General features: G+C 41.3%; 1 protein-coding gene and 1 long non-coding RNA gene across 2 annotated transcripts in view; one reads left to right on the top strand and one right to left on the bottom strand.

The window, feature by feature from the left end:
• The window catches only part of LOC103919038, a 20917-nt gene that overhangs the window by 10940 nt on the left and 553 nt on the right, over window positions 1–9424 (bottom strand). The window contains exon 2 of the long non-coding RNA XR_663724.1: window positions 2565–2702. This is a non-coding gene — a long non-coding RNA (uncharacterized LOC103919038). The remainder of the gene's footprint in view (window positions 1–2564; window positions 2703–9424) is intronic.
• Window positions 9238–9424, top strand: part of CAP2 (CAP, adenylate cyclase-associated protein, 2 (yeast)) — a 70031-nt gene continuing 69844 nt past the window's right edge. The window contains exon 1 of the mRNA XM_009326487.1: window positions 9238–9367. The gene's annotated coding sequence lies outside the window, so the exon portion shown is untranslated. The remainder of the gene's footprint in view (window positions 9368–9424) is intronic.

Genomic DNA, 9424 nt, shown 5'->3' with positions numbered 1-9424 from the left:
ATTTCACTCCATTGTTCCTCTAACACCTTTTATTTTCCTTTTATTAAGTGCTATACAAAAGGACTCTCAACAATTCATTCCTTGCTGCTGATGAAATGCAACCTCTGAGGTCCCCCGATGTAACCCCTAACTGCTTATCATTACGGTACGTACACAGGAGATCACAGAAGCCACAGACAAACCACTCAACCCTGCCGAGGCAACCAAAAGGTAAGCAAAACAGGTTTGGCTGATTATTGCAGGCTGAATGAAGCTGGTGGCTGCAAGAGGCTTACATTTCAGGATTGGTCAGCTCATCTATGCTGTGGCACAGATGTGTGCCTTTAATACTGGTTTGACTTTGTAAATACATTCTTCATGGCCATACACAACTATTAGGGTTATTACCATTTAATGTTTTCTAAACACCACAAGATACACAGCTTTGAAACAACATTTTATAGGAGCTGCAATGCCTGATTCTATCTTCTACTGGGAAAATGAGTTGGAGCTGCTTACAACAAAGATCTGGAGATATCCCCACTCAGCAGCTGGGCTGTAGAGGCAGATGACCTCCTATTGATCAGAGGGACAAGATGGAGCTGAACCTCACTGGGATGCTGAAAGGTCTCTCGCTAATCTGACATGTACATCAAATTTATAACAGTAATCTAATGGAAGACCTCACAAGTGCTTGTGGGCCACAGATTCTCTATTGTCCTGGTTTTGGCAGGGATAGAATTAATTTCCTTCCTAGTAGCTGGTACAGTGCTGTGTTTTGGATTTAGGATGAGAATAACGTTGATAACACACTGATGTTTTAGTTGTTGCTAAGTCGTGCTTACGCTAGTCAAGGACTTTTCAGCTCCCCATGCTCTACCGACCGAGAAGGCTGGAGGTGCACAAGAAGCCGGGAGGGGGCACAGCCAGGACAGCTGACCCAAACTGGCCAGAGGGACATTCCATACCATGTGACGTCATGCTCAGTACATAAACTGGGGAAAGCTGGCCAGGGGGGCCGCTGTTCAGGGACTGGCTGGGCATCGGTCTGCAGGTGGTGAGCAATTGCTCACTTGCTTTGTATATTATTATTATCATTATTACATTATTATTATTGTTGTTATTATTATTTTATTTCATTTATTAAACTGTTTTTATCTCAACCCATGAGTTTTTCTCACTTCTACTCTTCCAATTCTCTCCCCCATCCCACTGGGGGGGGAGGGGAGCGAGCGAGCGGCTGTGTGGCGCTTAGTTGCCGACTGACTGAGGTTAAACCACGACATCTATGAAGGTGCTTCTGGGTTCTTTCCTTTCCATCTAAAATATTTATATTTTAACCTACAAGGATACACAGGAATTTGGATAAAAAGCTCTTTTATCAAATATTAGTTGGTTGTTTCACAAATATTATAAATTGCATTGTATTTACTGTTGAATTTATATTGTACTCTAAGCATTTCTGTTTTCCTTCAAATCCTGCCTACATTGTCAGCCATATTAGCTCAAGGCTAAATATCAAATCTTCATCATATTTCTCTCTTATGCTCCTTTTTTCATACTCTGTCATAAGTCAGTTACATTAGTGGAAATCTGTATACAACCAATAGTGTTGCTTCAGAGGTACTGATATAACTGAACCAGAATCTAAACTGAAGTTCTTATTTATACCAACACTTTATATATTTTTAATGTTCATGGTCTAATTCATAAATCGGCCTTAGAGTGTTGTTTTCCTTTCTTTTCCTTTATGAAGATACAAGAATGGCACATTTGATGGGGGATTAAAAGAGAACTCCAAAATGAATTATTCAGGAGAGCAAACAATATTCTTTTCCAAAGAAAATTATAGCTTTTAGAAATACAGTGCAGTATGTACAGAGCCTGTGTAAATACAGGAAAGCAAGAAAATAAGAATGAAGTAAACAACTAGTTTTGAAACAAAAAGATTATTTCTGATACCTAAATCATTGGCCTACATTTATTCACGTGAAACATTAATCCAGAATGTAGGGTGAAGTACTGACCCTGTTAGTCAGTGACAAAATGCTCATTGACTTGAGGAGAACCAGGATTTCTTCCCATCAGTGTGAAATATTTACAGTTCCTTCAAATCCATTTTAGGCATTAAATTTAAATATATTTTGTTCCTTGTTTCCTCCTTCCCTTTTTGGGAAAAAAAAATAGGAAGACAGGAAGATAATCTGGCTACTCCAGTACTTGGCTTGATTTCTCCTAAAACCTTTTTTGGCTTTATACTTACAAGGTTCTTTCTTATAAAAGAACAAACCCTTCTTTACTCAACAGAGGAAATCCTTCTGCCACAGCTGTATGGGAAAAACATGTATTGAGAAGAACAGATTTCAGAAAGGGGGGCTGGTCTTAAAAAGCTCTCAGAATATTGTGAAATAAAAAGGTGCCACTCCATTTGCCATGGAGAATATGAAAGGTAGAGCAAATGACTGTGCTAGGCTCTGTGCTGCTGTGCCTGATCAGCTCCTTGTATCTAATCTAGGTAGTCATCATTTGTAAAATAGTAATTTAGGCTGACAAAACTGCATATTAATATAAGTAATGTACCATACCTAGGGATCCTTGCCAGCAGTCTCATTTTGCAGGAGGATATAAAACTGAGATATCCTCACTCTTGAAGTCCTTCGTTGAGGGAGAGGTTGAAGAAGCAGAAGAAAATTCACACTGCTGTCGCCCCTGGCATTCCAGTTCTGTATTGGAAAAGCATAAATCACCTCAGTATCCTTCAAGAACTGAGTAAAAGATTTCAAAGACTCACATTCAAAACGCGTGGTCTTTCCCCCTCTATTGTATATTAGGGTAGTAAGTGTATTTACAGAAGATACCTGTCAATGGCTAAGTGGGTCCTTACAGGACGAGCCCAAGCATGGTGAATATTGCAAGCTAAACGTCTTTATTTTCTGCCTGAGTGAACTGTTCTAACAGGGACTGAGTGCTTATCTTGCCTTCCACCACACCTCACCCATCCAGCACAAAGGAGCTTGGAGGTGGACAAAACCAGCTAGGTACAGCATCAGCAGAAGCGGGTAGCAAATGTCACCCAGTAGCAAACTAACTGTTGTGAACGAACAGAGGAATTCTGTCTCTAAGGGGGTTTCTTTGACTTACTTGGCCTGCAATGACTGAATTGGGGTCACGCTACTTACGAACCACTGTCTGAGTAAGGGCACAGTCTAGTTAAGTGCTTGGAACAGCACTAAATATATAACTGTCAGAATACACATTGGTTGTCTGCCCACATTGCTATTTGATTATATCCTACGAAGTGTTCTCTCTGTAAAAAATTATGTCACCAAGTTATCAATTCATATGATTTTACCACAAATCTTGCACAATTTGGTGTCTTCCTTAAAGCACCATTTCCTAGAATTGGGTGATTGTGTAATTATTTCAAACAAAAATTCAGTTTCTAGCCCAGTGGGTTGTATAGTAAACCTTGAATTCATTACTTGATTATTCCCCAAAATCTCAGAAATAGCAACAAAAAGAATCTCAAATATCCCAAGCTTTTTAGAAAAAAAAAAAATTTCTGTGTGTCTGGATTTTTCAGCACTTCTGCTGCACCAACTGCCTGAGCTTTCCTACACAACAAGAACATTGATCTCAGGAAATCATTACTAAGTTGTCCCAGGAAAAAGTTTAGAGCTGACTCTGTGCTTTCTGCCTCTAGGGGCTGGAATAAATATTTGCAATCTGGATTTACTGGGAAAAAAGTAAGCCATGGCAGAACCTCCTCAGCAGTAAGGAGAAATGGCTCTTACAGAACACTAGATGAGGGGTTTTAACCATTGGTAGCATAGTACATGAAGAGGACTGATGCATTTTACTGATGATGTAGACGCAGCAAGCCTTGACAAGCTCTGATCATGACATTGATGCCATCATACACATGGTGGTGAAAGAAACAGCAGCAGACACCAAGGAAAAGAATGTCATCTAGTAAGAGAAAACTGCAGCCTCAAGAAAACAGATTAAAACACCAGACTTTCATGCTTGACCCATTCGCGCACTCTGAAGGTGACTGGAGCTCCTAAGGATGCTGGAACATTTCGAATGAGTCAAAGAAGCTGTGGCATGAAGAAGACCACAAATAATTTTTAGTTGTTTTTGACTTTTGGCAGTATTTGTGTACGCTTGCATTTTCCTCAGACACAGCTGGATTACAAAGCACTGACAATGACAAGGTCAAGAGCACAGACATTTAAGCAGCTGCAATTATCCTACTAAGATGCTTCACAGCTCACATCTGGGGCTGGAACGGTGGCCCAGCATCATGGTAAAGCTGTCCTGAAACTCTGTCAAAGCAAAACTGTATATTCAACTACTACTGGAAGCAGCATCTCACTTTGTTTAGTTGCACTGATGCGTAACTTGAGGACACTGCTAGTCTTTTAATGGATCACCTGGTAACTTGAGGACACTGCCAGTCTCTTAATGGATCGCCTGCAGCCTAGATTGAAAGAAAGATCAAAACGGAACCAAGAAGCTCAAACAGAAACGCTAACGCTTCTAAAACAGGAAAACTAATATTGACCAATGAGTAAGACTGCATCATTCCTTCTGACTACTGCTTCCATAGGTTTCATACATAGCAAAAGAGTAGTTCAAGGTGACATGATAACATTACACTCACACACTTGAAAATTTTGCTTTCCTTCCTCTGATTCTCAGTTAAATCATCCTCACTAAAAGTTCCTTGCAAATTTCTGCCTGTAATTAAATGAAAAATGTGAAACGTCACTCGAAATGCATATCAAAACCCAGTACTGTATAAAACAGGATTCTTAGCAAAAATACAACAGAAGCCTGTATCTAATTATAATAAATAGATAGGGCAATGTAAATACTTAGCAGAACTGGGGCCCAAGCCTACAAAATTCACTGAGTAGCTTTCCCAAAAGAACAGCTCTACAGAACTGAATTAAACCACAAAACTACCACTAGTAAAAGTAGTCACAAAGATTAGTATTTGTGAGATCAGGACATTTTCCCCTTGGATTCAGCAAAGCCCTTAAACATATACTGAATTATAAACAAGTGAGTAATTCCATCCCTGTGCGACAAGCTGCTTAAATACAACTGGAATGCCTAAGTGCTCTGCTACACAGGGATGCCATTACTCACATACTTAATGATAAGCACGTGCTTATTATTTAACTTTTTATGTTGCCATGCCTAAAGAGAAGCATACAACTAATTAATGTACAATTATGAAAGAGAGTCCACACCCCCAGAGCTTATTGCATAAAAGAGAATACAGAGAAGAGATAAAAAAGCAGTAGAGTGACATCTGTGAAACTAAATGTAATTTGAATCTGCCTTAATCTTATTTTACAGGTGATCAGATTGAATGATGACAGATTCAGCCTTATTTCACACTGGTTTGAAAGAGGAGAAATAGCCCACTTCTTTGGCAGAATCTTCCCTTTTTTTCCTGCGTGTCTTGACACTTGATCTGTACAAGATGATACCCACAAAGTGCCCTTCACAGATCCATTTAGTTAATTAGCTATATGCTGTTTTTCAAATTCTGTAGACTAAACAGCTGATTTGGTAAGCAAAAGGCATCTTGACATGCCCTGAATGCACTCCAATATTATTTAAGCAGATCCAGCAAGTCACACTACCAAGATTTTCACATGGTATTCCAATTTATTTTGACATCAATAAGTGCTTGTGCAATTTTAATTAATATTAATATTTTCTGCATTGCCCCAGCAAAGATAGACTTCATGAAATCAAGGAAATGAGTGACAACATTTGTGGTTTTCTCCAAACTCATCTATGAATCATTTAGATGCAACTTGTAACCATAGGGAAATTTTACAATCATACACATTGAAAGTCCATTTTCAACAAATACTAGGAAGGTAAGCATTAACGTTTTTAACAGTCGTCTTCCGTAAAAAAACATGTATGCAACTAAAAGATGCACCAGAATATTTTCTTCAAAGTAGGTTACAATGCTGTCATTCCATAGAGATTTTGACAGCCTATCTCTACAGCCTCTGACGTGTACTTTGGGATCCCTGCACAACTTTAGAAAATACATTCTTCTATAAAAGGGAATAAAACATGCCAGCCTTGGCACAGATTGTCTGCAGCAGCAAAGCCAAAAAGTAAAATGAAAAAAAACTATAAAGATATATTAAATGGCATACACTGTGCTCCACGAGCTACTGTGTTTTAACTGGGTAACTTCCCACAAGAGCGCTATTACTGCATTTCTTGCATAAGAAGAGCTCCTCATAATTTCAGGAGGACTATAGCGTAAATTAGAATTGTAAGGGTTTTTTGAATGTTTTGATCCTGAAGTTGGTGATCCTGTCCCCACTAAAAAAAGTATACAAATAAAAACAACTTTTAATGTGGCAGTTACTGGCATCAATGTACTTTCTGCATATAAATCTAAGCCAATATATGAATGCATTGTTAGACTGAGGGCAAAGGACTCGGCCCCAAAGTCTGATCTTCCAGTCGTTCCTTGCTCAGTGTTTCACTTGATGCCAACGCCAAGCATTTTCAAAACGTATTTTTTATTGCTGTCCAAACCTTCTTTTTCCTTGATGGGATGAAACAATAACATGTTATCTAGTCAGTATTTTTGCACACACAATATTTTGCAAAGTCCAAAACTTGCACTTCTCCCATTCCTTTCTTCTCTTTAGGGGGCTGTTGCTCGGCCTGAGTTAATAACTACAAAGTTCTTTATAGAACTGCCTTTTAAGATTACTTTTATTTATATAGAAACTGCAAGGCTCTCTTCTCTAATGTTTTCAGGTGCTGCATTGCCTGAGAAAAAGAGGCCGAGGGGAGTCCTTATCGCTCTCTACAACTACCTGACAGGAGGTTGTAGCGAGGTGGGTGTCGGTCTCTTCTCCCAAGTAACAAGCGATAGGACAAGAGGAAATGGCCTCAGGTTGCACCAGGGAAGGTTTAGATTGGATGTGAGGAAAAATTTCTTCACCGAAAGGGTTGTCAAGCATTGGAACAGGCTGCCCAGGGAAGTAGTTGAGTCACTATCCCTGGAGGTGATAGGTGCTTAGGGACATGGTTTAGTGGTGGACTTCGCAGTGCTAGGTTAATGGTTGGACTCGATCTTAAAGGTCTTTTCCAACCTAAACGATTCTATGATTCTATGATCTTACATCTTTGCTTGCCACTGGGTTTCCTCTGTATTATGAGGTCACTTTACAATTACTGAATCTTCCTTTTTTCCCTTCTTACTATATTTATTACTTCTTGTTATTCCCTTTACCTTAGTCTTAGCCTTTTAAGTTTGCCAACATTCTCCTGGAAAATAAAAAAAAGAACTTATTTGTTTTGTGAAGAAAACATTAGAAGTTGGGAGTGAAGATGTGTTACAGGGAACTTGTTTTAGTCATGTAGGGCATCTGCCAGTTTGGTAGCCTCAGAAGACTTTCCATGGAAAGGAAACGCCCAATGGTTTTTCCCTCTTTTCTGTGTGCCTGTGATGTAAAAGGATGATGTGGAGTGCTTGACTGTGCTCCTACAGTAAGAGCTTGTAAACTTTTCTAAGTTAACTACATTACATTTTTCTCAAATTAAATTGACATTCTACAGGAATTCAACTGCATTTATCATCCTAAACTTTCCACTTATCATCCTGACACTGCACAGGCATTGGATTTTTTTTTTCTCTCTAAGATGTATGGAATATGGACCTTGAACTTTAATCTAAATGTAGTAGTTTCACAGTTTCTTAATCCTCTTGCATTTTCTTTCCAGAAAGAGATCTTCTGGGTTTGTTCCTTGCTTCTCTTAAGCAGTTTCTGTGTTCTGTGCAGTTTTGCAATGAGGTCTTCAATTCCATACTACCTTTTACCCTTTTGGAAGATCTGGCAAGACCCTCTGGTTTAAAACCTGTGCTGTTCTGTTGATTTCATCTGGCTGTTTATACATTCCAAGGAGAAGTAGTTCTTTTCACTGCGTACAGGAAGCTGCGGCACTGATTTTTTGCAATTTCCGATGCCAATTACATTGTCTGCACTAGTGAGTTTGGATCCCAGACTGATCCTTGCAGTCAGCTTTCTTTTGCTTAACGCTGTTTTTAGGCATGTGAGGTCTCTGAGCTGCTGTTAACTATGGCATCCTTGTTAAAATATGATTTTCCTCAGCCCCCATTTAACTGCTGCACAATTAAAACAAATTCTTGTGTTCTGTATTTTGTAGTGGTGTCGTCAAACCATCAGAAATGAAACACAAAGTCTTCTAAAATAAGCTATATATTTGATAGGGAAAAGTGCTACTGATTTTCGCACAACCACATAGTTGACTTGAAAAATATAAGTGGTCTTTTTTATTATCACTAACTAATGAATTATTTTTCCATTCAAGAGCAAACTGTTCCTTTAAAGGCTGTGAATTCATGGTCTTCTCCCCAGACTTCTGTGCAGAAAGCCACCTCATTTGATACTTGGAGGAGCAGCAGATTTCAGGTGGACGATAAGATGCCCCTTGGGACCATGTGGTGACGAACACCATGTAATTGCAAAACACCCGTGCTCCCATTTGGCCAGGGGTATGGACTAGCGTGAAGCCCAGAGAGCCTGACAAACGAGGCCTAGGCACGAGGGTTTGCCTACTGGGAGAAGTCCTGATTTCGTGGCCGTACTGAATGAAGGCAGTAACCCCACTGCGGGCCCAGCTATAGCAGTTGCTGGGCTGGTACAGTTCAGTCTGGCTCAGAGTAGGCAATGAACTATCCTGGTGTACGTGAGGCTGCCCTCAGCCTCCCCTGCCACGTGAGGGGTCTGCCGGTTTCCACACTGGCCCCGCTCTCCTTTCCCAGCGCGGGCTGGCCTGTGTGGCGTGGGGTGCTCGCTTCCCGCTCACCCGAGCTGTGCCCGATGGACAAGCAGGGCTGCCACGCCTGCGGCCGTGGGTGCCCCTACCCTGGGTGCCTGCACTCTCCCCCTGCTCCTCCGTGGTGCTCCACCACTGCCATTTCCTCTCAGGCTCCGAGCCGCCGCACCGCCGCCGAGAGACACCTCTCCCTCTCCCTCTCTCTCCATTTTCACACTCCACCCACTTTTTGCTTTCTTTCTCCATCTCTGCCACCGTCTCTCTCTCTTTCTGGACTTGTCTTTATTTGGCACTCCCGGAAGCTCCTGGGCATTTCTCTCACTGCCTGCCCGGCCAGCTGATGTGACTGACTGACACCGGCTCCCGCTGCGAAGGAGGAGGAGGAGAAGGAGGAGGAGGAAGGAGAGCAGCGGCGAAGCGAGGCGAGGCGAGGCGAGGCGAGGGAGGGGGGAGCGAGTGAGTGACCGGCCACGGATTTTCATTGCAGAGAGGAGGGGGGAGAAAAAGGCTACACGGGTCATCAAAACAGGTAACTCAAGAGCAGGCAGCGGCGGGAGGGGCGGGATGCGGGGAGCGGCCCGACCCC

This window comes from Pygoscelis adeliae, unplaced genomic scaffold (assembly GCF_000699105.1).
Source record: "Pygoscelis adeliae isolate BGI_AS28 unplaced genomic scaffold, ASM69910v1 Scaffold186, whole genome shotgun sequence".
Lineage (NCBI taxonomy): Eukaryota > Metazoa > Chordata > Aves > Sphenisciformes > Spheniscidae > Pygoscelis > Pygoscelis adeliae.
Note: the sequence above shows the minus strand (reverse complement) of the source record. Positions and strands in the feature narration are given on the sequence as shown.